The 23595-nt window shown below is 51.5% G+C and overlaps 1 protein-coding gene across 4 annotated transcripts in view; it reads left to right on the top strand.

The window, feature by feature from the left end:
* Nucleotides 1–6104: 6104 nt before the first annotated feature.
* Sox13 (SRY-box transcription factor 13) overlaps nt 6105–23595 on the top strand; it is a 44790-nt gene continuing 27299 nt past the window's right edge. The window contains exon 1 of one of the 4 annotated variants that reach the window (XM_087580132.1): nt 6105–6669. The gene's annotated coding sequence lies outside the window, so the exon portion shown is untranslated. 4 annotated transcript variants of the gene reach the window in all.

Below are 23595 nucleotides of genomic sequence, written 5' to 3'. Positions count from 1 at the left end.
TCTAGACCAGTCTAAACTACAGTAAGACATGCTGTCTCAGAACCCTAAACCAAACGAGCAAAACAAAACAAAACAAACCACGGCAGAGAGGTGCGCCCTGATGCCAACGTAAATCAACCCGTGAATAATGACTACTTTTAAAAAGAGTTGTTTTGTTTTTTGCCTGCATAGGCAGGTGCCCACAGAGGACAGAAGGGGATGGGGATCCCTTGCCGCCACGAATGTGGGTCTCTTCTGGTAAGAACAGTCAGTACTTTTAACTGTTAAGGCATCTTTCCAGACTGAGTACTTACTTACTTTGAAATTTTATTTATTTTATGTATAAACTGATATATATAAAATACACACACTGCATGCTTCACATACAGTGCCCATGGAAGCTAGAAGTAAGTGCCAGATCTCTTGGAACTCTTGAGTTGTAGATGGACAGGAACCACCATGTGGGTGCTGGGAACGGAGCCCAGGTTTACTGCAAGAGCAGCCAGTGCTCCTAATCACTGAGCCATCTCTCCAGCCCCCCTGGGTAATTATTTATTTGCGCATCTACTGTAGACTGTAGGAATTAAATGAGGCAGAGGGCAGAAGAGGTCGTCCTTCACAGAGCTTACAGTTTGAATGAGAGCAGAAAAGACAAAAACAAAAACCAGAAACAGACAAAGTAAGTGCCCATTATCGACGACCTCTAGGGATGTCTTGTTTACATCAGATTGTTGGGATTGGTTTTGTGTGCTGTGTATTTTTTTTCTTTTTTTTTCTTTTTTTGGAGCTGGGGACCGAACCCAGGGCCTTGCGGTTGCTAGGCAAGCGCTCTACCACTGAGCTAAATCCCCAATCCCTGTGCGCTGTGTATTAAGATGCTGAGTCCTGTGCCCCGAGATCAGGTTGCAGTTTGGACATTGGCATTGTATTGACCAAGGTGTACCCCAATAATCTTTGACTGGTGAATAAAAAGCTAGAGCCTGTAACTGGGCAGGGGAGATTAGAAGGGGGGACTTCAGGTCAAGTGAGGGGATCTCATGTATGGAACATATAAAGGACAGAAGGGAGGAAGAAGGAGGTCGCCATGAGGCAGGATGGATACTGAGGATGAACCATAGGAATGGACCATGAGCAGGTGGACAAAAGAAGCTTCCCCTGAGGATACAAAGGAAACAGAACCATAGTTAGATTGCAAGTAATGGGGCATTTACCTGATTATTAGTAGCCTAGCCGTGTTAGAATAGCTCAGAACCTGCTTAACATAGTGGCAAACGCTTGTTAATCTGATGTTTCTGTGTTGTTTATTTGAGAGCCAAACAGGCTAGAGTGAGGCAGAAACTCCCTGTGGATATTTGAGAGCAAAGGACCCTCCCGCCAATAATCCTACAATATTTGACGCCCAACATGGGATGCCATCCTAGCAGTGCCACCAAAAATGTAAGAAAGAGAGCCTTTCATTAGACTAATGGTGAGATGCCCAGAAAATCTCTTGTGCAATGCATGAAAGATTCACCTATCAATAAAAAAGTTATGGCCAATGAGCTGAGGCAGGATTAGGAGGTGGGACATCTGACAGAGAGAGATAGAATTTGGGGAAATAGTCAGGTGTGAAAATTTGCTTGAGAACATTGGAAGAAACAGTCACCAACCACATGGCACTCATAGGATAGAATAGATGGGTAATTAAGGTATAAGCTAGGCAGAGAGCAGCCCTAGTTTTGGCCTAGGCAATTATTCACAATAATTCAGTCTCAGAGTCGTTATTTCAGGAAGGAAGGATGGTGGTTAGATATGTGCCTTGAATCACTGGGTAGGCTGTGGTACCATTAGTTGGTGTGATGTTTATTCCTGGTTGTCAACTTGACTACATCTGGAATGAACTGTAATCCGGAAACAAAGCGCACAAACAGAGGCTGGAAAACACAGGCTTTTGATTCGGATCTTGACATGCAATGACACTCACTTTTGATCCTGATCGTGAGGCATAGTGGCCGTGAAAAGCTTAGACTCAGGCAAGATAGTATATGCCTTTATTCCCAGGAGACTGAGGCAAGGAGATCTAAGTTCAAGGTCAGCGTGGGACAGAGCAAGTTCCAAATCCAAGTGTGGTGGTACACACCTTTAATCTGGGCCATATCTTCTGCTGGGGGCCTATATAAGGACAATAAAAAAGGAAGAGCCCATTTTTCTTTGCCTGCTTGTACTTGCTTGCCAGCACATCTGTTGGAACCTACTTCTTCAGGATTCCAGCTTATACAGAAGACCAGCTGAAACACCCAGCTTCGTGTGACTGAACAACTTCTAGATTATTTTTTTTTTAACAGTAAAGCCTTTATTTCTTTATGGTGAGAATATCAACTTCTTGATTCTTGGACTTACCATTCACAGCTGACCTTAAAGCCTGTAAGTCATTCTAATAATTTTCCTTAGTATATAGAGCCATTCCATAACTTCTGTGACTCTAGAGAACCCTAATACAGTTGGGATAGAAGAAAACAAAAGTTAGGCCTGTGGGGTCGGAGGGCAAGGGGGAGAGTGTGTGATTTGCCTAGGAGAAGGAATTAGTAATCCTAGTTACTCTGGTTGTGAGGGAAAATAGTCATGAGTTCAAGGCCAGCCTTGGTAACTTAATGTGACTCTGTCTCAAAATTAAAAACAAATACAAAGAAGGAAGGGGCTGGGACTATAGCTTAAGTAAGGGCAGCTTTTGCTTGTCCAGCATACAAGAGCTCCTAGATGGTTTAATCACAGATGGTATGGAGAGGGTAGGTGAGTCATTGGTCCATAGTACCACTGGGAATGAATCAAAGAAATTTGTCTTAAGTGCCACCATTTTGTTTTCAGACTCCACTTTCACCATAGAGTGAAACTAAGTTCAAGGTCCCAGGCTCTAGAGGAGCTGAGGACCTCCTAATAGCTGACCAGTTTCCATTATTCATCGTTTGCGCCCCCAAACATAATGATTGCTCCTCGCCACAAAAGAACAAATAGATTTGATTGGTTGGACTGTAAAACCTACATTCTGTATCGATTGACATAGACCAACCCACAAAGAGAAAGTCCCATCCCTAAATCCTGATTGGTGGGAAAATGTAACTGTAACTTGGCTCAGGTGTTTGTGGTTTTCAGGCTTAAAAGCTCTGAAACATTGTAGCTCGTGGTCACAATTCAGCTCCCTAGTCGGCTTGATTACCTTTTTGTCATTCTGGATTGGTGTTTAGACCCCTTAACAGTACACAGCAACATTTTGAAAACAGATAAAATTTCATCTTGGGGGACTGGAGATGCGGCTCAGTTGGTAGGGTGGTGTCCTCGTACACAAGAGAATCCTAGTTTCCATCCCCAGCCTCACACAAACCTGCTCATGCTGTGCGCTCCTGTAATCTCAGGAGGACCTGAAATTGAAGTTCAGCCTATAGAATTTGGGGATAACCTAGGCTATATGAGCCCTTGTCTCAAAATGATTTTTTTCCCCATCTTAGGATAGAAGGTAGACAAGCAGGAAATCGAGGCATGGAAGGGCATCTCGGAAGACCCGGCCCCTGGACGCAGTGCAGAGGAAGGGCACAAACAAGGGAGGCTGAGAGAGAACAAGCGTCCAGGTTGGAGACTATTCTGGAATGGGTGGGGGTGGGGGTGGTGCAGAATGAGTACTACAAGGATTGAGTTAGGGGTTGGGGATTTAGCTCAGTGGTAGAGCGCTTGCCTAGGAAGTGCAAGGCCCTGGGTTCGGTCCCCAGCTCCCGGAAAAAAAAGAACCAAAAAAAAAAAAAAAAAAAAAAAAAAAAAAAAAAAAAAAAAAAAAAAAAAAAAAAAAAAAAAAAACAAGGATTGAGTTAAAGGCATACGTCTGGTGCTGTGGTCAAAGGAAAGACCTAGCATCTTCTGTTAGTTTCCTCCCTCCACTTACTGTCTCTAACTTGAACTTCATTCCCCCCGCGCCCCCCCAGAATGGTGCCAAGGATACAGGAGCTCTCTGGCAGTGAGTGTGAGAGATGAGAACATGTACCTCTCAGCTCCCTGACGCTAGGCTTTTTTTTTTTTTTTTTTTTTTTTACTTTGTCTTAACTTACATGATGTCGTTGATAATGATGGTGACGATGATGACAGTGTCTCACCGTGTAGACCAGGCTGCTTCCAACTCATAGAGATCTACCTGCCTCTGCTTCCTGGAGCTGGGGTTAAAGGAGAGTAACTCCACACCCAGTTCAAACTCCATTTTTGCCTGTCTCTATCTGCTGTAGCTAATGGCAGGGACAGGGAGGGGCCCATAAAGAAGCTGACCAGAGGCCAGAGGGAAGCCACAAGGTATGGATGCACAGACATGTTGTCTGGGAGGAGGGAAAGAGGGTAGTAGAACTTAGATGAATTTTTACTGGCTTCTGAAATGATCCCACCCAGTCACCTAAAACCATATCCTTAATAGTTAATGTTGACTTTTCCCACCCCCCTAGTCCCATCTTAGCTCAGGCCTTTATCCTTCTGAAGTTCCTCACTGGCCTACCTCCATACCTCGGCTAGACTGATTTCATCAGAGCCCTGCTTAGAATCACTTTCTCTTTAGTCAGCCAACTGATAAACAGGAATGTATTAAGGGCCTGCTCTTTGCCAAGACCCATCTAGACACAAGGGATCTAACCGTGAACAAGAGGTGTATCCTTCCTGTCCCGAAGAGTTTAGCATTTCTTTTCTTTTTCTTTTTTTTTTTTTTTTTGGTTCTTTTTTTCCCCGGAGCTGGGGACCGAACCCAGGGCCTTGCGCTTCCTAGGTAAGCGCTCTACCACTGAGCTAAATCCCCAGCCCCAAGAGTTTAGCATTTCATGTTGTAGACAGGCAAATGACCTGTGGGTTCTCAGAGCCCATGGATGGAGCTCCTGGCCATGATTTGAAACTCAGGAAAGATTTCCTGAGAAGTTGATATCAGACTGAGACCCAAAAGATAGAAGACTATAAAAAAGGAGTTGTCATCCAAGCAGGGAAGCAGGGACTGATGAAATGTTCCCATCCTGTGGAATCTTCCCGGCTGGCCACCTCTCCAGACAATTGGCATTCCTTCAACCAGCCCTGTTCCCACAGGTCCCTAAGACCCAATTCAAACTGTGGCCTCTCTAAAGGAGACTCAGACACCAGTCCTTTAGCATCCTTGGTAAACCTTATGGCTCTAACACTTTCTAGAACTGGAGTTGACCCATTCCTTCACACGGGAATCCATGGCTGCCGCTGTGTCATCTTGGTGATCCCTGGCATCTGCTTGGGTCAGGTCTGGTGTAGACATTCAATAGATGGGCTGATTAAGGCGAGTCCGTTCTTCAAACATGCCTTCCTCCTAAACGGGGCAGGAGGAAATGAAGGACTTATTGGAGATTCTGAAAAGGATAGGGCTAGGGAGTGGTTGGAGACTTTACGAAGCTGTCAGAGATTAGAACAGGTTAAAGCAGGTCTTTCCAACCCCCTCAGGCTGATTTCAAATTGAGATTCTCCTGCCTCAGCTTTCCTGGTATTGGTATTACAGGCACGAGACACTCCCAGTCCCAAGTGTAGCTCTCAAGTACAATTTTTTTTTTGTTCTTTTTTTTTTTTTTTTTTCCGGAGCTGGGGAACGAACCCAGGGCCTTGCGCTTCCTAGGCAAGCGCTCTACCACTGAGCTAAATCCCCAACCCCTCAAGTACAATTTTTTAAAAACTCAGTCCAACACTGACCCAGGTGGAGCATGCCTTTAATCCTAGCATCCTGGAGGGAGAGCCAAACAGGTTTCTGTGAGTTCGAGGCCAACCTGATTTACCAGTGAGAAAAATAAAGTTCAATCCAGGGTCTCTGTTTGGAGGAGGCTGTGAACTGGACAAACACCTTCTTAGGGCTTGTTAAAAGAAATTAAGATTCTCTGTAGCAACTCTCAAACCTATATCGAGGGAGTGGGCAGAATTCATCTTTTTCCTCCTATTTTCTTTACCCAGTTGGAGAACCTCTGCTGTCCGCTTCCCAGCACAGGTCTCCAGCTGTTGAGGCCTGGCTGGACCAGCTGCTGGGAGGAGGAGGAGGAAGCTCTGTCCCTCCCTCCTCCATCTCCACACCCTCCCTCCTCCCCCGCCCGTTCGCGCCCTCCCTCCCTCTTTCTCCTCGGAGGCTGAGTGGCTTTCGCAGAAGCGAGCGGCGAGCGCCCTGCTCCAGTCCCGCCTGGGAACTGAAGTGTACGAGCGCGGCTCCTGGAAGCCGAGCTCCTGAGCGGCCGGCGGAGGTCGAAGGCCGGGGCGGCGCGCTCAGCTTCGGAGGCCCTGGCTTTTGACCGAGCGGGCTCGGAACTGCGCGGAGGGACAGAGCGCACTGCCCGCCGGCCTGGCCGGCGCAGCGGCCGGGAGTCCGGGAGCCGGACTGCGGAAGGGAGCACGGCTGCGGCCAGCCGAGGGCAGAGGGCAGAGTGCCGAGCGGCCTGGCTCGGCGGAGGGCGCCGCCCGACCCGTCCTCAGCTCGGCGCCCGCGACGGTGGCCAGCGGAGCCTGGCGGGCCGCGGATCCTGAGCGCTTCCAGCCCACGGTGGGGGGCGTGCCTCCGCCCGGCCGCGCCGCCCCGGCCCGCTGCCCGCCGCGTTGCCTGGGCATGTGAGCGGGAAGGCCAGGCTGCTGGCCGCCGGGACGCACTGAACAGGAGCCGGAGCACGGAGTTGCGACCCCGGGCCAGCGCCCGACCGATTAGTAAGTGCGCCCCTCCGCGCCGCGCGCCCATCACCCCAACCTCGCGAAGTTTGACACGCGCGCCCCCGCGTTCCAAGGGACACGCTGGCTCTGTTCCGCGCGACTTTCCATCTTGGGCAAAGTTTTGCCAGGCGGCGCCGATCCTACCGGACCCCTCACAACGCCTGCCGGTGGCGCCGCGCTGATCTCGCGTCCCTTTGGAGGGCAGTGGCCGCAGGCCGTTGGGGGTGGCGTGCGCGCGCCACGCGAGCCGGGCTTCGGGGGTCTTCTACCCGCCGGCCCTTTGCGACCCGCCGGCCCTAGGTCTTTCTCCCCAGCCCGACCATCGCGCCCAGTTTAAGTACTCCCAGCCCCAGCTTAGGTATCCGCGTGCGAGCCCCACGTGGGGCTCGGGTACCCGCAACGCGGAGCTCCGGCCATGGGCCGCTGGGGTCCAGCGCGCGCCCTTCCCACGGCTCCGGTTCATTCCCCGCGGACCAGCCGGGAGACGCCTCCCGTTTTTCAGCCGTTGCTGCTCTTGTCTCTTCTCTACTCCAGCCTGCCCTTTGCCACCTCTACGTCCCACGGTGGAGTGTCGGAGGAGCGCCTTTCAACCCTCCTTTTCACGGTAGAAATAAATTGAGCACAGGGCTGATGGGATGGGGGGGGGTGGTCGCGTAGTCCCAGCGGTTCGCCATTGTTTTCCCACCCCACGTTCGGTACGTAAACACACACTCACGCGAGTGTGTTTGTGTGTGCGTGCGTGTGTGTGCACGCGCCGGCTGCGGCTGCTCAGATTCCCCAGGAGCTCTAGGGTCGCCCGCGGGATCTTCCCGCAGCCAACCTACATATCCTGGCAGGAGGTGCCCCATTACTTGAAGCTTGGGGGTGGGGTGGAAAGGGACCGGAGAGTGGGAGCTGCCCCAGAGTCCTTGGCAAAGCCGGGGGGGGGGGTCCGGCCTGGGTTGGGCGTGAATTTTGAACTTCAGCCCTGGATCTTTCCGGGAGGACCCCGGGCGCTCGAGCGTCGGCTCCCGCCTGGGAGGGTCCCCAGCAGCTGGCGCTCTTGGCAGCATCTCTGTGACAAGGGCTTAGAGGAAACCGAGGAGTTTTCCTGGGAAGTTTGCTTTAGCTCTGTGGGAATTTCCGGGCCCGGCGCCTCCGCGCTGGCGCTGGCGAAGGGGTCTGACCTAAGGCAGTCCGAGATGCTTCCACTCGGTGCAAGGTTCCCAGAGATCGTCTCCAACCTCTTGGTGGGGTTGGAAGTCCTTCTCTGGGTGTTAGATTCAGCACACTTGGGTCTTGTTCCTGGCCGCTTGGTCTTGGCAGTGTCCAAACATCGTCCATACTTTCTCCGATTAAAGAAAAGGCGGATTTGTGCATCTATCTTTGAAACTGGCGTATGTTGATGATTTGAAGGATACTGGTTGGTTTGGAAGGCCTGTACCACAGAACGCTTGGTAGCCTTGTAGTTAGAACCAGGAAGCTGGAGTTGTACCAGTGCAGCCACTGATGGTGCCTCCATGGGCAGTTGAACCCAACTCTCTTGCTCAGGTTACTTATCTGTAAAATGAGGTTAAATTCTGACAGTATCCACCTCGTGGGGGTGGTTTTAAGGATGAAAAGACCGAATGCAATCTCAACGCTGTACTGCACACAGTAAATGCTCGGCAACTGTTAGCGGTTGGAATTGGAATGTAACTTAGTGGAAGAGCACTAGCTCAACGTGCAGGAAATCCTACGTATTATATATTCAGTATGTGCATTTGGGAAGTTAGCTGTTTATTATTAGTAACTATATTTGCATTTATTGTCATTATTAGTTTGTTTTTCTCTGGCTGCTCTGGTATTTGTTCTGTAGATCAGGATGGCCTTGAACTCAGATTCTTCTGCCTCTGTCTCCTGAGTGCTGGGATTAAAGGCATGCACGACCTGCCCAGCTAACTGTTGTCATTATTGTAATAACATATTATCAGCCCAGGGCCTAGCTCATGCTGGAGAAGTGACTACCGCTGAGCTGCATCTCCAACCTAGGCCATTATAGTTTAAATGATCTCGCACAGAGCCCAGAAGAACTCCTTGGGATTGTATCCATTTGATCAGTTCTAGTAATTATCACTTATGGGAGGAAGTGACCTCACTCTCTTTCCTACCTCTTCTGTATTTCGATCCTGACCAAACTTACCTTCTTGCTACTCATCTGCTTCGACCTTCTTGAGGAGTATTTCTTATTTCCTTCTTCCCTTTCCCTTCCCCCACACTATTTGTGCAAGGCCCCCTCCTTTCCTCTTAAAAATTAATCTTCACAACATGTAGCATTCTCCCTGGAAACAGCCCCAGAAAGGAAATGTCTTGAAAAGGGTATCCCCTAGGCACCTGGTCCGTGCTGCAGACTCAGGATTGGATGTGCATTTGTGTCTCTGGGGCTGGATGGATTCCCACTAAGAGGATCCCAGGTGTCTGGGGCTCAGGGGAAGTCAGGTGGGACGGGCAGACTGCCTGCCCTAGAGGCTTCTGTTCCCCAGGTAGTATCTGTTTCCTGTGCTGGGGCTCACTTGAGAGCCGCATCTGAGGCTGAGATAAATGAGAGACAGAGCCGTCAAGTTCAACTCCACAGTGGCAGTTGGAGTGGCTTCTGGAAATTTAGAGTAGACACAAGTTCTTGTCTTTATTGCTGCATAACTCAGGGAGGGGAGATCCAGAGGCTCCCCTTTTCCTCCTTCCCTGACTTCCTGACCCTGACCAGGCATGCGGGGGAGGGTGACCAGTGAGGAAAAACTTGGTGTTGGGAAGGTCCTGCAAGTAGGCAGTTTGCAGACGAAAACCAGCACAGAAAACATGTGCTTCATTCCTTAATGGAAGCTCGTGGAAGGGATCTGCCGATTACCTGAGAGGCCTATGCTAGGCAGTGTGGTAGTAGGTGGACAGGTAGGTTGCCTGCCTAATGGGGGTCCGGGAAAGACAGTACCAGATCATGAGAAGAAATACCCCTTGTGGGGAGATAGAGCATAGGGCAGTGGGGATGTTGGGAGGCAGTGAAGACTGCCCTGGGAAGAACTCAGGCCTGAAGACAGAAGGATCCAGCTGCACACAGCTGGGAAGGGGAACATTCCAGGCTGAGGCACCAGCAAATGCTCTCCTACTCCCAGGTCAGAAGCAGGTATGCAGCTTTGTGGTTGGAAAAGGGAGCCTGCAGGATCAGGAGGGTCAGAGCCTGGCTTGTGGCACCTGGTAGACGGGCTGGGGGAGGGGTGGAGGTGGGGTTGGCTGCATTTTACTGTCAGCTCCACAGGAAGCCATTGGAATAGTAGAGTGGTTTATGATTTTTAAAGATGATTTGATACTGGAGAAACTGATCCTGATTGCCCCAGGGCAGGAAGTGATGGCCGAGGGAGGAAAGCTTGTTTTTTTTTTTTTTTTTTTTTTTTGTTTTTTTTGTGGTAGTTTACTTCGTCCTTTGTAAATTTAGTACACATGCATACATAATCAACTACCCCCCCCCAATACTTTTAACAGAACATCTTAGAGCCCAGAGAAAGTAGGAATAAAGTTGATCTATGCACACACACTGATACATGTATGATATAACTTGGTGGAGATAACTAGATGTATGCATGTAGGGTTTTATTTTAATTTAATTACGCTTATTTATTTGGTGTTTGTGTGTTGGTGGTAGGAACCTGTGGGCCACTGCATTTGTGTGGAGGTAAAAGAAAGAGATGGCCCCCACTTTTAAAAAAGTCTGTATGTCCATGTGGAGACTTACTTATAGTAAGGGAAGCTTGGAACAGGTGGGGTTCAGGAGAAACCAGAGGGGAGGTAGGTGTGTGTGTGTGTGTGTGTGAGAGAGAGAGAGAGAGAGAGAGAGAGAGAGAGAGAGAGAGAGAGAGAGAGAGAGATCCAGAAGTGCCAGGCCCAGGAATCATGAAGAGACTTTTCTAACCTCAGGTCCACCTTGCAGCCTTCCTTCCAGATGGGAAGTAGCACACCATGGTCTTTTGCTTAAAAAAACTTAACAGATTTTGGAAACTCAGTGTTGCAGGAGAAGGACTTAAAGGTAGAGCGGATGCCCGTTTCTGGTCCATGAGGTGAAACAATGGCCCAGAGAAGACCTGTCTCTTACAGCTGCTGAGGCCCCAGGGCTGTGAGGCTGCTAGGTTGGTGTTGGTAAGCTGCACCTGACCCTCTTAGAGACCTGTGGTTCTTGCCCTCGAGGGCTGATGCTGGCTCACAAGCTAAGTTTTCTCTGGAGGTTTGGGGTGGCCTTTCTTGGGCTACCATAGGTATGCTGTCGGGAAGCTCAAGACATGGTAAGGATTCCACACTCCCGTCCTGCATCCCTCCGCTCAGTACACTGATGGGTGAAGCTCAGTGTTTGCAAAGGCCTCTGTGCAGGGAGGGCTGCCCCCTTGAATGGTAGTTATTTTCCTGTTTGCTTAGGAGAGCCTGCTTCTGCCTGAACTTGCTGCCATTCCTACCCTTGCTAGTCCCCTTCCTGAAACAGGAAAATGCCGGCAGTGGGGTTGCTGTCAGAATTTCTGTCACCAGATCAAGAACTAGAACCTAAGGTCTCCCTGATGCAAAGACAGCAGTCACGGTCCGAATACTGGTCCTTCTCTGTGCTTCCGAAGACCTACCTTAGAGACTTTGCCATTTGGGCAGGGCTACCTCCACCACCCTCTCTGTCACTGTCCCTGAAGGGGAAGTGTACCATCATGCTTCCTTAAAGCGCTGATGTATCCTACAAGGTCCTGTTTTGTGCCAATGAGACCCTGCTCCTCCAGAATTCTGGGCCTCATGACCCAAGCTTGGTAGGAGGCTTTCCCAGCTTTAAGACTTCACTGCTTCTATGGCTTGGGGTTGGTTTGGGGGCCTCTAGGACTGGCAGGCTGAGAAGTTACTAGATGGTGATCAGACCTATAGGCTGCGAGGGTAGAAGTGGCTGGTTTCCCTGCTTCCATCCAAGAGCTAGCCACAGCTCAAGCAGTGTAGTGTGTGGCCTGGCACCCACCGGTACACCTGGGACCAGACCAACTAGAAGAGGAGCTCCAGATACGGAAGGGTCTTATTATGGGTTACAAGACTAGGAAGAAGTGGGGACAGTATCTCCAGAGGCTGCCTTTTTCCTAAGTAACATTATCTAGCTAGGCCCTTCCGGTCCTCGGGAAGCTGCAAACCTGGAATTCGGTTCCACAGATAGAAACCCACATCCCACTCCTACTGGCCTTAGCAGCAAGCCCGGTAAACTGTCCGTGGGGATGGGGAGGAGCATTAGTTTCTCCCTCTACGTTGCTCCTCCCCCACGCTTTGTGGGGACAGGTCCTAGGTAAGGTTTCAGTGTTCTGGCCTGAAAGAAGAAAGGAAGGGGCAGTCCAGGGCGCTCCGCTGGCGCCCGGCCCCTGGTGTTTGGGTCTGGAGTCCCCGCCAGGCCTGGCTCCCTGGGGACCCGCCCCAAGGCGGCCGGCCTGTCCTCCTAGCACCCCGCCTCCTGCCTGCGGAACCGGCCGGGCGGAGAACCGGTTCCTGTGGGCCGCCCCGCCCCTCGAAAGGACGAGGGGTCGGCGCCTGCGCGGGGTTGGGTCGAGGCAGGTGCCTTGGAGTCCAGGTGTGACAAATGGAAGGAACAGCTGACATGGGGGCTCCCTTTGCCCCATAGGCCCGGGACACCGCAGGGAGAGCAGGCAGCCCCAATATCCCGGTGGCCCTTCAGAGGCCAGCGGCCATTGCTGACTTTTTTTTTTTTAAGTTGTGGTTCATTTTTAATTTTTTTCTGTGCTGGGGAAGGACCCCAGTGCCTTGCTTGACCATGCCAGACATAGCACTGAGCTACATACCCTGTCATTTCTAGTGTCTAAAAGTAGTATTAGAAGTGTAGTTTTGGGGTTGGGGATTTAGCTCAGTGGTAGAGCGCTTGCCTAGGAAGCACAAGGCCCTGGGTTCGGTCCCCAGCTCCGAAAAAAAGAACAACAACAACAACAACAACAACAACAACAACAAAAAAGTGTAGTTTTTTTTTTTTTTATCAGAATAAAAGGATTTAAGTTACATCTTGATTTGCCTGTGAGACAGAGAAAGGAATGGACGATGATTCCACAGGAGACCCCGAGGAGCTGGGTGCCGAAAGGGGCTTCCTGCCAGGCAGGTGACCATCACAGAACAAGGAATCTGTGAGGCTGGGCCAGACTATTTTGTAACAGCCCAGGGGCTCTTGAAACACTCAACAGCACCGACTGAGGTGTAGTTAAGAATTTGCCAGCCCCATAGCTTTGGCTGGGGTGCAGTTTGGCCGGACCAGAGGGATCTGGCCCTCCCCGAAAGTTTTTTGTGGGCCAAATCACCCCTTCCACCTCCGAGCTCTACTGAAGGAGTTTGAAGTCTTCTACCAACCCAGGGAGGCTTGGGTTCTCAGTCTTTGTCTTGAGGGGTGGGGTGGGGAAGGAAGGATAAAAGGCTGGCAGGAAGCCTGTGTGCAGGTACAGTGGGGCTCTGGGAGCATTCGAGGTGTTGGGTGGGACAGGACTAGGTGCCTTGAAAGCATCAGGGGGTGCCCCCCCCCGAGTGGAGTGGTGTAGAGTAGGGAGTTTTATATATATTCATAGGGCCTGTGCCTACCGCTCACCTCTGTGGGGCGCAGGAGACAGAACAGAGGGAAGGGCTCTGTGTCAGATCTTGGTTTGCAGTAGGAAATAGCAGAAGTGCTTTCTCGAGACAAGACGTGGATTGCCAGGATTGTTGAAATGAGTGTCTAACTCAAGGTGAGCCGTGCTTGGTGCTTGGGGTTTTGCAGGGTCCAGCCTGCCCTACTGTACACTTGACCATGTTGCAACTGGCTGCCTCCGGGCCCTATCTAGGTGAGGCGTTAGACTCCCTGGCAGGCAGATGAGAAGAGGGGCGGTGGCTAGATGGTAAAGATAGTGAACTTCGGTATGGCCAGCTTCTTCACCGAAAGCCTGACAGCTTGAAACAAAGACCTTGTAGGCTTTTGTCTTCCACCAGCAGCCCCCCGCTGATGGACTGGCTCAATCAGTTGAGGCTGAGTCTGGATATGTCGCACACAGCAGTTTCCAAATGGCTTTCTTTTTTACTAAATATATATTTTATATATGTGAGTACACTGTCACCATTTTCAGACACACCAGAAGAGAGCATCGGAATCCATTACAGATGGTTGTGAGCCACCTTGTGGTTGCTGGGAATTGAACTCAGGACCTCTGGGAAGAGCAGTCAGTGCTCTTAACCGCTGAGCCATCTCTCTCCAGCACCGTGGCTTTCATATCGTACCTTCCCTTTTCTTGTGTGCACACGTCCGTGTTTGAGAACAGCTTTCAGGAGTCAGTTCTTTCCGCCATGATCCGTCCACCATGATGGATCCAGGGATTGGTTATCAGGCTTGCTAGGAAGCCTCCTTTCCTGCTGAGCCTCTGCTTGGCCTTAGGTTTATCTAGTTTTGGATCAGTGTTCTTCAGAGCGATTTTGGCTATTTGGCTTTTTGTTTGTTTTGCTTTGTTGAGACAGGGTTTCTCTGTGTAGTCCTGCCTGCCCTGGAACTCACCCTGTATGTGGACCAGGCTGGCCTCGAACTCACAGATGCACCTGCCTCTGCCTCCTGAGTGCTGGGATTAAAGACTGCACCACCATGCACAGCCTGATTGTAGCTGTCTGTATTCCTCTTTCCCTGGCACTGGTGTGAAATTGTGGGAGAGCAGAGTTGACGGGAGGGGAGGACTTGTGTTCAAGTGTGGTATATCCTGGGCAGTTTAGAGAGGGGCTGTAGAGTTCTGGCTGAGTGGTCGCCGTCGTCGCAGGAGTAGAGTCCTGGTGGCCGAGTCAAGGCTTGATTGGCTTGGAGTGTTTGGAAGGGTGGCCAGACCCACTGGAAGGAGAATGGGGACTTGCTTGCCTGCCTGGTCTCTGCACACAGGCTCTTGGCACCAGAGCCCTCCTGTCTTCACCCATTCCTGGGGGCAGAGCCACTGTGCTATGGCTCTGGAGGTGGCTGTCTGGTCAGATAGAACCAGTCCAGGCACATAGGGTGGTGGTAGCTTTAAAGGTTACACCTAAGGCCTTAAGCTGGAAGCCATCTGGGGCTTCGCTAATCCAAAGAATGATGTTAAAGGGGACTAAGACTGGGCTGGGGCTGCCTCTTACTGTGTGCTCTGCATAGGGGCTGGAGGAGCCTCCTTCCTTTCTAGCAGAGGTTGGGCACCAGCCTAGTCCACTCTCCCAGGCAGCACAGGGACAGACAGCATTGCTTACCAAGCCTCCGTGAAACGCTTGTGCTGCTTGCCCACCCTTTGCTGCCCTCCCCAAACCCGACGACAGTGTCAACGCAGGTAATCCGTGTTTGACTGGAGCCTCTGGGCTGCCAGGACCAGGCAGGTGCTGGCAGGGGCTGTGGAGCCCCATGCAGGAGTCAAGCCACCAGTGCCAGCAGGATAAACAAGGCTGCTCAGAGGCTGGGGGAGGGAGGCCACTGAAGGCAGGAGAGGAGAACAGGTGTCTCAGGAGCTGCCTACACAAAGGGCCTCTTGTTCCATCTTCCCATTTCAGGGGGGCACCCCGCCCCCTCCCTCCCTCGCCTGCCCAGAGTCCAATGACCAGGTCAACTAAGGTGCTGTCTCTCGGCCTGTGTTTATGCTTGCATTGAACAGATCTTGCAGGTACATCCCAGGAGGAAGGCATAAGCCCATAGCCCATAGTCTCTATGGTTCTGAGTTTGCCCAGTTGGGGCAGTGAGCCCAAGAGGAATAGGGGAAAGAGAAGAGAGCTTGGTATAGTGAGTGCAGGAGTGGGGGATTCCAAGGAATCCATGGGGTTCCGGGAGGGGGCTTAGGACTTGAGTAGCAAAAAACCCACCTTCATAATCCTCCATGAGAGACCTTTACATCTGGCTCTGTTGTAGGGGCTGGGGACAGTGCCAGCAGTCAGGAAGCCTCTGCAGCCAGACTAAGTCTTATTTCCTAATCTGTAAAATGGGGTGATAACAGTACTGTACTGCCTGTCTCGTGCTCTGTCGGCTCACCTGTGCAGAGGCCTGACACGGGCTGGCATATGGTAGGAGAGACCTACTGCTGTCTCTGTACTTGGGAGAGTTTCTGCAGGAGTCTGAGAATGAGTCAGGGAAAAGGTAATCATAACCCGGGTAAGTCCTAGAGAGCGGGAATGCCAAGGTCTGCCTATAGGATGCCTCTTGTGGATGTTTGTGCCTCTAGGAATGCTGGGAAGGGCTTGTAAATCGATGGGGGTGGGGGCACTTAGAAGGGGTTTTGAGTGGACATTCAAGTGTGGACATTCGCTGCTCAGGACTGTAGGTGAGCGCAGAGGTGTGAGTTCATGATGTACTTGCAGTGCAGCATTGAGAGTCCAAAGGGTGGCTCGGGCCCTCCTAAAGGCATGTGAGTGGTCAGGGCCCACCCTAGGCTCAGCTCCTCCAGGTCAGGTACCAGTTTCTGCCCTCTCAGCATCCTTTGTCCTCCAGCTCCGCCGTGGTAGCTCCATTGCTCTCTCTGAGTCAGTGTTCATTTTACAGAGAGGCAGGGTAGCCTGGTGTGGAGTTTACAGAGAAGCGGGACAGCCTGGTGTGGGAGTCAGGACATTTTAGACCCCTAGGTTTTGAGAGTTGTTTATGGGCTGTTTACCCAGTTCGTTGTTGTTTTGTTTGTCTTTCTTAGTTGTCTTCCTTGTCTACAACACGGGGTGGTGGTGGCATCTCCCACACAGGATTCGTGTGAGGACCGGGAGGGAACATGGACTGGTATAAAGTGCCCAATGGGTGAGGGTGCTCCCTAAGATATGCTTGCAGCACAAACCTCTTCTTTGACTCTATAGAGCTGATGGTCAGTCTGTCCATGGCCTTCGTACATGGGTGAGGCTGGGAGGTCCAGGACCCCTGGCTTTGTTGAGGACTCTGCCACTATGCAGGACTGAACAGGAAGGCCCACACTCATGAGTGGGCATCACCAGGCATCCGGCTCTGCTTGGGGCTGCCTAGAGCTGCTCCTGTGCCTTTCTTAGTAGGGAGGAGCCCTCTGGCATCTCCTGATAGTTGTATGTATTGGGGCTGGGGTATGGGACTGTGGACACCCCGGTGTTTGTGGGCATGTGTGTCTTAGGCCTGTCACTTGGTCTCTTAGAGGTTGACTTTGGAAGGCCTGGGAGTATTTAGAACCTTCTGGGCTCCACGGGCTCCACCCCAGTGGGAAAGATCCATAGCAGGCCCCGCAACAGACCTAGGCAGGGCCTGAGACCTTAAAGTTGCCCATCCACTGGGGCAGGCCATCCATCATCCATTCTGTCTGGGTAACAGGCCCTTTGGGTCATGGCTGTGTCCTAACAGCCACAGACCATGCTCTTCCCAGACATCTGGAAGGACATGTGCTCAGCACAGGCCACTGCTCCTTTCCATGCCTTTGTCACTTGTCACCATGGCTGTGTCCAGTGTGAATATATGGCCCCTTTCTCTTCTTCCCCTGAGTCATGTTTCTTAGATGTCCCCAAGGTGAACAGGGGGAATGCTGGGAAATAGGGCTGGGATACTGCTCTGGGTTCACACAGCCAGGTGGTGAAGATGGCTTTGTAGGAACTCTGCACAGGCAGGCAAGAGAAAGGAAGGAGCAGCAGACCCCTGGTCTTTCCACAGAACCGTGTCCACATTTAATGTAATCTGAGTCCAGACAGTACACAGAACTCAAGTTTACAGCCTGTGTCCAATCACTTGGGTTGTATCTCTCACTGTTTTCCCCAAGGTGGGTGCTTCTGGTTTTTGGTCATGCCTGTGTCTTTCACTCTTGCTCTCCACTCCGTCCCCATTACAGAGGGCAGGTGCCCAGCCTCTCACCCTGCAAACAGCCACCTCTGTGCTGGGGTCAGGGCACCTTCAGACTACTCAACAGTTACTCGATACATGGGACATAAAGCAGAATAAGGAGAAAATGTTCAAGGGTCCTGTGTTCCCGAAGGCTTCATGGTGAGGGGTAGCTACTAGAAGGGAGAGCCAGAGGCAGAGGAGAGCCAGCAGGAACCGGTTTCTCTGGAAGTGACTGGCCTAAGGGAGCCTTTCTCTCCCTGGCCTCACAGGGACTAGTGTTGAGCTTGAGAGGAGCAGAAAGGAAGAGGCCTACGGTTTTGTTTTTCAGACCGAGTCTGTTAATAGCAATTTATTGCATCCGGGTCTCCAGCCAAGCACATTCTGTTCCCAGTGTTGGGGGAAGACACTTGGCCATGGCAGGGCTAGACAGGAAGGAGGAAGGGATATCAACAGTTGTGATTGACGATGGTGTCTTGGGCTACGAAGGAGGCGCCAGTTTCACCACAGGCTAGCTCGAGCCTGGCCCGTGTCGGGAGATAGATGCACACGAGGCTGGGAAGCAGGGTGGGCAGCTCCTGCCCTGCACCATGCCTGAGGGGCCTTGGACGTCTAGCTTTCTGTTTGTCAAATGGAGTTTGGGCAGTGATGTTGACCAGACCTGAAGTGTTTCTTGAGCACTCTGGAAAGACCCCCTATAAGGAAAAGGAGGGCGATCATGTAAGAGAACAAAAGAAGAGGGGGAGCAGGCAAGATGGCCGCCCCCGTGGAAAGAATGGTGCACGAGCAAAACACCCCCTTTTTGCAATGTGCTGAGCTGGTGGAATTTCACTCAGTGGCTGCAAGATCGGGCTGCAGATAATGGTCTGTGGGCTCCTGGGCTGTGTGTGTGCCGACTGTCATGTTGGGGTCCAGGATGGAGCAAGCAGGGCTGGCATCCAGGGTACCCCTCCTTCCCAGCTGCTCTCCATGGTTCCCAGGACGCATAACTGACCTCTACTCCTGGAGGCAAGTCCCCCACTTCTCTCTCAGGTAAGCAAACTTTCCCCCACATTTCCCTGTTGTTCTCCCAAATGTTTGTCACTGACTACAGGCAATCCCCTCATTTTATTCAAGCTCACTCCTGGAAGCCAAACTCAGCTCAGGAAAGAAAGGTGGACCCTGATCCCAAGGGCCGCTTACCGCTTTGGTTTGGGAGAGTGTTGACCGCTTGCGTGTCAGCTGTACCCCATGCACGGTCCCGCTCGATGGTTGTTCAAAGTCAGGTTCGCTTTTTGGTAAACACAGATAGGCAGCAGGAGCCTGGCCATGCTTTCTACCTGTGAGGCTTGGCCCGTTGTTGTTCCTAGGGACAGCTGGTGGCCTCTGAGGCCAGTTGCTTGCCCTGTCTTCTCTGGACTGAGAATCATCTTTCTCAGAGCTCAAGGATCCTGCCAGGGGCTCACAAAAAGACAGACTCAGCTCACAGTGCCCAGGTTCCACATAGCATTCCCGGTGTCCTTCATTCATGTCAGCGTGATGTGGGATACTGTTCTGCCAGTTAAAATGAGGACCTCCCCAGAGACTCAGGAGGGAGGCTTGATGGGTGAGAAGGAGGAGCAGGCAGAAACCAGGCAGAACAGTAGACGTTAGACAGAGCCCACCCGGCTCAAACGTTGGCCCAGGCCACAATGCCGGGACTTTGTTAACAATGGGGAAACAGAGGGTGTTTCAGAGAACTTTGAGAATGGGTGGCTGGTCCATTCAGGCTGAAGTGTCTCTTATTGTCCTAGGAAAATTCCCAGCAGTCTCTGTTCTTTTCCTTCCCATTTGAAGCCATTGTTGCTGCCGTCCCATTGTGCTGAATGACTGGTGACTGAGGACCTTGCCTTTACTTGCCAAGGCTCAAGGGTGTGGGCTCAGGCTAGCAGCTGTGGGGCCACGTTGCTCTACCCAACCTATGGTGCCCAAGGCTTTTGGGTGTCACCACCTAAGTCTAAGACTCCCGCATGTGCAGGCTTTCTGACAAATGGGCAGGTGATATTTCAGGCCAATCTCTACGTGTCCGTTTTAGTCTTTTTTTTTTTTTTTTTTTTTTTGGTTCTTTTTTTTTTCGGAGCTGGGGACCGAACCCAGGGCCTTGCACTTCCTAGGCAAGCGCTCTACCACTGAGCTAAATCCCCAACCCCCACGTGTCCGTTTTAGAAGGCAATGATTTGGTGGTCAGCGTTTTTTGAGGCATGGTCTCTGGTAACCCAGATGGCTTTTGAGCTGTGTGGTTGAGGATGACCACGAACTGCTGACCCTCTTGCCTCCACCTCTCCAGTGCGTGCATAACAGGTGTGTGCTACCATGTCCTGCCGGTTGGATGTATATTTTGACCTCATTGTATGAACATGATTGAGTGTGGTGGGAAATGAGGCAGCCAGGCTCTCTCTGGAGACTTCTGTGGGACCTAACGAAGTTGGGGGGTTGGGGAGAGCAACAACAGGCAGGCCTATTCCCCATCCCTCTGTCGCTGGACGGTGAGACAGAGTGAGATGCCTGAACTATAATTTCAAATCTCTCTCTGTCTCTGTCTCTGTCTCTCAGGATACATTTATTAGATTTTAAAGGGAAAACGCCTTGGCAGGTAAGCTGTGACTCTCAGCAGCCGCTCAGAAGAGGAGAATGGAGGAGAGAAGGGGAAATGCCTTGGGACTTGAGTTGAGCCATCATGGAGGTCAGCTAGCCACATGTCGGCCAAGCAAACACACGGCAGGGAGGGCAGCTTTAGAGGAAAAAAATAAAGACCCCCAAAGAACCAGAGAAATCTTGCTTACAACAGAGACGGAAGAAAAGGAGATTGCTAACACTTTTGTGAGTGATTCAGAGAAGCAGGCAGACTTAACGAGGCTTGGAGGCTGTTTTCCTTAGAGCAGAGTTTTCTCACAGTGGAAAAAGGAGTAACAAAAGATAAAAGGATTCAGAGAAGGGATACCTGTGTACTTGCTCTTCTTCTGTGGCGATGACGGAGCGGGCCAGCCACTGAGACTTGTCCTGGGCAGAGATAGAACTATCCTGGACCCTGACAGGATGCCGCCCGGTACCCAGGTCATGCTGTCTGGAAGATCTAGTGAGAGAGGAGTACCTCTCCAGAGATGGTGGGCACAGACGTTGCATCCACAGTGCCTTCTTCAGCTTCCCGCAGCCTTCTTCCTTTGGATGCAGGAAGCAGATACACTGTACACCCCGGCCATGTTCTCTTTCAAGTGCCAGCCACCCTGTTCATCAACAGTTGTATGTGATAAGTGCCCACCGTGAGCCTGGTCTGGAGGGATCTCATCCAGGCTGGCTGCTGTGCCCACAGTGTTATCAATGACCATTTCACCCAAAGCAACCAATGAGACCTGCTGTTCTAGGCATTTCTAGACAGGCTGGGGTGAGGACCCTGAAAGAATAAACTCACACGGTAGGTGTGACAAAAATAAAAAAAAATAACAGCTGGACTCAAGACATTGCCTGACATCCAGTCTCCTTTATTTCTCCCCAGGTAGAAGGCAGTGGAGGCTCATACACAATGCTGGAAGCTGGGCTGTGTGTTTTAATCATTTTTAATGCTCAACAGCCTGTAGCTAACCTTTGAACCCTGGTGCTGGACACTGCAAGAGACTCAGGTTGTGGTGGCAGGGAGAAGTCTTGCCGGGTCACTGTCCCAGCTACATGCGGGTTCCACACATGGCAAGCATTCACCGGGGCTTGGAGAGTCCATGAGACGTGGCCTCTTTGAAGAGGTCCTGGTCTGTGGTTTGGGATTTGGAGTCAAGCTGGCGTGGGGATTGCATCCTGATCCCCCACCTCTTAGTCTCCATTCCCTTGTGTGCGAAGTGTGTCTGGCTCGAAAGTCAGCCCTGTTAAAGATTCCAGGGATGTCCAAGTAAAGGGATGCATACCACTGAGGATGGCTGTGAATGGGAACAGACACAAAATCGTAAACTTACTGAAAAACGACATGGATGTTGTTGCCATGTTTTTGTGAATTGCTTGTGTGGTTCTGTAGATGACAGCACAGCGCTAAGATGGTGATCGAGAGCCCTTTGCGATCACCCAGTAGATGACTGTGCCTGTTCAGTGCTGAGTCCTTTCCCATGTGGCCTGCTCCTGCTGGAAGTTGGGGCCTTAGCATTAGCATACGTCTTCACCCACCCCTTCCCCGCCTTTCATCAAAGGCAGGAGCCCCTCACCTGTAAGTTAATCATTGGGAGAAGTAATAACTGACTCTTTGTGCAAATGTCTGGGTGATGTGGGGCCAGACCCTTCTGTGAACTGAAGGTGTTCAGATGACTGGGAGTGCACAGGGCTGTGTAAATCAAGTACTTGGACGGAAAATGAGCGTGCTGAGCCCCTCCCCCACCCTGTCTCAAGCAGGGAAGGGTCTTTTGACTACTTTTGTACGGAGGGGAAAGTGGAGGCTTGAGGACTTTAAGAGGTAAGGCCAGAATTGCATCCGGAGGGGGTCACCTCTGGGCAGGCCCTCTCTAAACACTCAGAACGCTCACTCTACTCTTCTCGCACTCCTGCAGTTCCGTGTAGTCAGGGCTCTTAGGGTGGATAGTCCTGAGCCGGGAGGAAGAGGGTTAAATTCTTCCTGAGTGCAGAGCCTGGCTTTTCCGGTGACCCCATCACTGACCCCCTGCCCTCCCCTGGGTCAGGTCTGCAGATTGTTGGGGGAGGGAAGCCACAGAAGGAACTTCAGCCGCTCTGATGGATAAGAAATGCCCCAGGGTTGCCTTCTCTCTCTTTCATCAAACAGGGGTGGATGAAGATGCTGGTGGCTTTCCAGTCAGCATAGAAAGTCCCTAGGGTCGTTGGGGTAGGCTGCCATCGGAAGGGCCCGCACGCTTTAATCAAGCTACAGAGTACAGGCTGCTCTGTGGATACAGCAAGCCCTTAGATATGTTCTCAGCCAGGAGGGAATGAGCGTTGGTTTTGCCTGTAAAATACTAGATTAAAGAAAAAAAAATCAGAAAATGAAGCTTCAGATGTCCCTTAGGTCTGGCGGGACTTCGGAGCCAGCTTGCGATTTCTTGAGGAGGAAAAGGTGGCTGAAGGAAGCTGGTGTTGTTGACCTCAAGTGGATTATCCCCTGAAAATTGGGACAGTGGCCGTCTGGTCCCCAGTGACTCCTCTGCACAAGGCAGCTTCGGTGTCACTTCACCGTCCTGTGTCCTCCGAAGACAGCGGGGCATGCAGAGGTGACCTTATTTCATAGCCCAGCGTGTGCAGCGAACCCACAACGGAGCTGTTCTGGAAATTAGGGGTCTGGCTTCCAAAAGGTCGCCCTAGAGGGACCGGTGAAGAAGGGGTTTCCAGGAAAGGCAGCCTCCTGCTCCCCAGCTAGAGAAGCTAAGCTCACCCGTGTCGTGTCTACGATACAGGTAGAGACAGCAGGGAGAGACTGGCAGAGCTGGGCACACATTGTCTGGCTCTGGCCATTTCTAGACTCTTCAGTTAGTGACTTTAATTATGGCCTTCTGAGCAGCCTGCTGCCCTCGGACTCGGTCTCAGAGGCTAGTCACCAGTCAGCGGAGCTGGGAGCTCTTGTCTAAGCCTATATGTGGATTAAAGGGGTGTGGAGTGCAGTTTGTTTAACAGTTTCTTACTGATTGTTGTGTGCGACCACACGTGTGTGTATATGGGGGGTACTAGGCATGGAACCCCTTGACACACGCTATGAAAAGGGGGGGGGAGCAATCCCACCCAGCACTCGAGAAGCTCAGGTAGGAGGATTAACATTAACATGGCGCCAGTCTGGACTATAGATTAAGGCCTCGTCTCTACAAAGCATAAAAAGTATGCTAAAATATACATGCGTCAGAGTCCACCATTGTAGTTCAAGGGTGTTTTCTGCCTTCACATTGTCATACGACAGCCACCCAGCCCGCCATCCCTCCCCTGCACAGGTTATTTACCCTGAAACTGGCCAGTCATGTTACCCCGAAACTAGCCAATCGTGGAATTCTCCATCACGCTCCTCCCTGTCCCTGTGGCCCCTGCATTCTGAGTCCCTCACAGGTGACAGCACACAGCGACGGTCCTTTACGTGTGTGGCTCTTCTCACTTAGCGTGTTTCATGGTTCATTCAGGCTGCCGTGCGTCATTTCCTTCCTTCCTTCTTAAGGCCA

Source organism: Rattus norvegicus, chromosome 13 (genome assembly GCF_021556685.1).
Source record: "Rattus norvegicus strain SHRSP/BbbUtx chromosome 13, alternate assembly SHRSP_T2T, whole genome shotgun sequence".
Classification (NCBI taxonomy): Eukaryota; Metazoa; Chordata; class Mammalia; order Rodentia; family Muridae; genus Rattus; species Rattus norvegicus.
Note: the sequence above shows the minus strand (reverse complement) of the source record. Positions and strands in the feature narration are given on the sequence as shown.